The sequence below is a fragment of the Phytophthora infestans genome, genomic scaffold (assembly GCF_000142945.1).
Source record: "Phytophthora infestans T30-4 supercont1.83 genomic scaffold, whole genome shotgun sequence".
NCBI lineage: Eukaryota > Oomycota > Peronosporomycetes > Peronosporales > Peronosporaceae > Phytophthora > Phytophthora infestans.
Window position 1 is genome coordinate 60,431 of NW_003303676.1, and position 5,317 is coordinate 65,747.

The following is a 5,317-nucleotide window of genomic DNA, read 5'->3' on the forward strand; positions in this document are numbered from 1 at the left end:
CGGTGCCGAGGATTTAGTCATCGTTGGTGACTCAAGGCTCGCGATTCAACAATCACTAGGGGTGATCGCATGCAGGAAGGAAACTTTGCTAGCGCTGCTGAATACTCACAAGGAACTCACGGCCAAGCTTCGATCAGTTAAATATCTTCACGTTGTACGAGAATACAACGCGGCCGCGGATTCGTTAGCCACTGAAGCGCTGGAATCAAAGGTCAGTCGGGTAATCTTGGCTGAAACTCGCAAGTCGGAATTGGCATCGCTGAACCGCATCCAGGAAACGATCTACGAGCCGGATGAAGACTCGGTAGATGTTTCGTCACAAGGAGCAGAGCGTCAAGTACATGTACTGTCAGGCAGCGAGTCTTCAAAGTGGAAAACTTTCGAAAATTTCGTGGTTGATTACAGCTCACCAAAGTGCGATTATGGTAATAAAGCAGTGATGACTCGGCGACAGACGAAAGCCAAGAAACGCGGCAGGTTTGCAGATGAACACTCGGAGGATGTCTCAAAAGCTCAAGAACAGAATGAAGAACGACGAGAGACGTCCACCGAAGATTCATTCGGCGAAGATTTGCCAGACCATCCTCACAAGACTGTACCAGCGGCATTTCCCATTGCGGAAGATTGCACTGAGTGTTGCCCAAGTGTTCGAAGAATGTGTGTACCGACGGTTCGGAGCCCCATCATTAATACGGCATGACCGCGACCCACGCTTCATGAGCGAGGTGTTCCAAGCGTTCGCAGAGATGATGCAGTCAAGATCAAGAGCGACTTTGAGCTATAGGCCACAGGCTAATGGACAGCAGGAACCTCGGTGAAGTCAGTGATGGGGTCCGTACGGGTGTACGCGGAAGACCCTCTACAGCAAGATTGGGACGAAATCGCGGAGAAGCTAGTATTTGCTATTAATACTTCTCAAGACACTCGAGAAAAAAATACCGTTCTACCTCGTTCACGGTTGGGATGCGCAGTCGACATTGCGGGCGATGTCGTCATCACTCAAACGAGGACTGGGCAAGCAGTCTGACGCATTGGCGTGGCGACGCGATATCAATCGACAACACGAGATCGCCCTCACTATGGCCAAAGATTATCAGGCTGTAGAAAAGGAGCGACGGGCTATAAAGCATAATGATCCCCTGGGTCGACTGGAAAAGGCCGCTGTACCCCAACCAAGTGAAAACGAACACTCGGTGGACCCTCCAGAAGCTTCGGAAGAGATGGAAGATCCTGCAAGAGCTCCACCGAGATCTCTTTTTGAGATTGGGAGCCAGGCGTGGCTGTACATGGAACGCGTCAAACCGGGCTTGACGAAGAAATTAGCTCACCGATGGCATGGACCTTTTCGGATCAAGCGCAAGGTGGGAGAGTTTGCGTATGAGCTGGAACTGCCTGATCGAAGTGGGTATCGCTTTTACCCAGTAGTGCATGTGTCAAGACTTAAGGCTGTCAACGAATTCAACAGTCGACCGAACACTCGGTTGGTACTTGACGCGACTAATGAAGCAAGACTCGACTTCGATGAGGAACTACTGCCTGAGGACAGCTGGGAACCAGACCAAGTTGCCGGTGAATATGAAGTCGAGGCCATCCTCGACGACAGAACACCACTAACGACGAGCACGGAGCGTGCTGTACGCGAGTTCAAAGTCAAGTGGGTGGGCTATGAAGATACAACTTGGGAACCATCATCAAACTTGTCATGTGGAGGTCTGCTGTACGACTATTTGCGAACCAAGAAGAGCGAGAATCGGCTGCAGATGGCGCAAGTGGCGGACGAAGACTAGCGTGACTTGATCACGTATGAACTGTCCACAGGGCGATGCAGCCTGTGGTAACAGACGAAGAACGTTACTGCAACAACAAATTGTATATGCATTTGAAGAACAACATGAACATGATTACGCTGTGGAAGTGGATTAAGAATAAGAAAACATGAATGCCGACCGCGGAGCAATCACTGAAAACGAAGTCACGCGGGACACCTCAACAGTTAGCTGAGATGCTGGAGAACGTCGTAGAACGTGCAGCGAGGATTCAAATCGATTCCAAGTGTCTGGCCGCGGTGGCCAAGAGTGTCAACGAAGCCGAGTCACCACTCTCCTTCTCCTCTTCATCAATAACCTGAGCCTCGTCAGCTGGAACTGAAGCCGGACCCTGCGAATCCTCGGTACTAGCTTCAACAGGAGCAGCAGCCAGAGCAGGACGTGGAGTACCCGGTGGCGAGTCAAACAACGAACGCCAGGTCGGAATAAGCTCGGTTGAATCGAGAGACGGGTCAACGATCACGCTTCGGTACACATCCACGAAACGCGTACCACGAGGATTGAAGAACTCCGGATTACGCTGGCACGGGAAGTACGTGGTGTTGTACGGGTGCTGATGCGGCGCATTCATCCATCCAGTACGCCATGGCTGACGAGCGTCGAGAGCCGGAACTTCGGAAAGCCAGTCAGATGTCTGAGGTGCGAATGACAAGTTTTCAATGGGGTACCACGGCTTAGACGGCTCCAAAAGCAACTCGGGACGAATGAATGACACGCCGGAAGCACTAGATGAAACCGAGTCACGACTCCACGCCATGTACTGCTCACGGTACTTGTTACGAAGACGATCGGCACGACGGTCGCGCTCACTGAAGAGCTTCTTTAACATAGCTCTCAATTCCTTCAAGCGTTCCTTGTCGTGGCCAACCCTTTTAGCTTCTTCAGCGAGACCTCGTTTAATACCAGCTAGCGGAAGCCAGTGGAGACGCTCCCACAACGCGAACCCGAGGTCACCTTGCTTACCGCCGTCACCCCGAAGGTTCGCCCAGATCATTTTGAGACGGGTCTCAATCGGGGCACGCTTGGAGATGGGGACGCTTGGTTTGAAGTCGACAGTGTCAAAGAGGCAAGCTTGAAGAGGATAAAGCTGCCGAAGTTGCTGGTACGGGTGATCAGGATGCGAATAATCATAGAACACTTGGAGACCCTCCAACGTTGTACGCACGGTCACCTCACCAGCTGGTTCAGGAAGCGTTAAGCTCAAGAGTCGCTCGAAACACTTCTTGGCGCCTGCATCGGTAAACTCCATGTCCACATACGGAAGAACCCACGGTGGCAGGGTGGACGAAGCCGGCACCATAGGGCGAATACCAGATAACACTCGGTGAGGCAACGGCTCAACCGACGGTGCACGACCACGAAGTATAGGTTGCCGTAATCATGCGTCCAGGTCCAGCATCGAGAGTCCAAATAGACGGACGAGGAGACACTGGAACAGGAAGAGAAGATGCTGGTGCCGGAGGACTTTGCTGGTGGCGAAGGAGGCGGGCCGGCAACGATGATTGGGGAAGTCATCATCGGCGAAGGATTTGGGCCGAGGTGGAGTCGGAGGACGAGCTGGGCCAAGATTACTCCAGGTTCCTGTTTGAATCTTCAACATCTTCGTCATCGGAGTATGCTTTGAATGATCGGTGGGGGGCGGAACATCACCGCTACCACTGGGAGCATCAGGAGAGTCATCCACCGAAGATTCATTGTCATCCACGTCATCTCCATAGTCGTCATCAGCATTCCCATCGTCATCAATCTCCATCGAAAGGCCCAGGCGAAGACACGCTTGGTACATCAGTCGTGGGAACAGTCGGAGCCGACTTCGAAGACGCGAAAGCTAGTGAAACAGCCTCAACAGGGGCAGACCCTGCTGTAGAAACCACTCCCGAGACTTCAACTGCCTTGGATGTCGCGGCAGACGCCGAAGCAGACTTGCCTTGTGGGACAGTCTGGGTTGACTCTTCATCTTCGTCACTCGAGCCAAACATGAGCCGCATTTCCTCGGCCTCGCGCAGAGCCTCTTCAGCAGCACGTATGTCGGCTGGAGAAGGTGAAATCGTTGAAGCTGGTGACTTGGCCACATTGTGTGGACCCTGAGGCGGGGGCGAAGGCGCGTCAGGAGAGACAGGAACATCGTCGTGATCCTCAGGGTTCACGTCCTTACCCGAAGGCTCTGTAGCAGGTTCTTGAACCGAAGGGACGCTGCCTGGATCAGCAGTCCCCATGTCCACGTCACTCTGGTCGCCGCTGAGGTCGACCACTGCGGGAGTCGAGGAAGACGCTGGTGTAGGAGGTGGCGACCATGAACTTGGAGAAGACGGTACAGACTTGGACCGAGTCTTCATATGACGTCGTGGCGACTTAGCAGGAGAATGAGGACGGGGTTTCTTGCGCTTCTTCTGGGCCGCCTTCTTCCACGCCTTCGGACCAAACAGCGATCTACGAGCCGACTTGGGAGTTGAAGTATCGGCAGGTGGCGCATCACCGAGACAAGCAGCTGCCATCGAAGCACTGACCTTGTCCGTTGGGATTGGAGCCTTGTCTTTGTCAGAGTCGTCCGGATTGTCGTCTGAATCCTCGCCACCTGGTCTAAGACGCTTATGGGACTTCCCATGGGTCACTTGGTGAGCTGCTTTGGCCAAAGCTGCCGGAAGGGCTTGAGGATTGTCCGAAGACGCGGTGGCAGACTGAATACGCCGCAGAGCGACTAACGTCTCCTGATCCAAGTCCAGCGCATCCAGGTCCAACTCACCCGCAGTCAGACCTATCATGAAGGATTGTGAACGAACGTTAGTTGCTAAACACACGGTGGAAGGAGCGACATTAAGAGCGTACCTTCGACAGCCAGACGAAGTACCTCGGGATCCATCCCTGCCAGACTCACGTGTGCACGGAGGGTACGATTCGCTTGGAGGAGGCGAGTGTTACGGTCTTGCTGGTTCTCGAGGACCTTGAGCGTGTCGTTATCAACGTACTTGCCTTGGGCAAGCTTTACCAGAAGGAGGTGAAGCTTCCGAGTCTGCTCGGTATTCGCTCCAATAGAAGACTTGTACACCTCGCGTTCGCGAGCCAGCTTCTTTTGCAAAGTGCTGATGAAGACGTCCCGAGCTTGGACCTCGCAGTGAAGACGATTCAAATCCTCTGCGTGTCGCTCCATAGTGGCTTGAACACTTGCGAGCATGGCGTCATTCTTGGCGTTCGACTCGCGGAGAATCTTGATGTTGTGGTGTAAAGCTTCAATCTCAGCGTTGGCAGCCTTGAGGAATGTCTCCGCGTTCTCACGGGCCATGATGTGGGGTGCCACCGAACGTACGGCGGCAGCAGCCTCGGAATGAGCAAACCGCAACTGACGCTCCAAGTCGGCAATTCGTTCTGGTAATGCCGACAGCGCGTCAGGAACAGGATGTATCGCAGCGAGGACCTCATCGAAACCAATAGCTGTCTCGAGACGACGCTGAGTGTGTACATCGCCGTGGAGAGGAGGCACAACGCTGATCTGC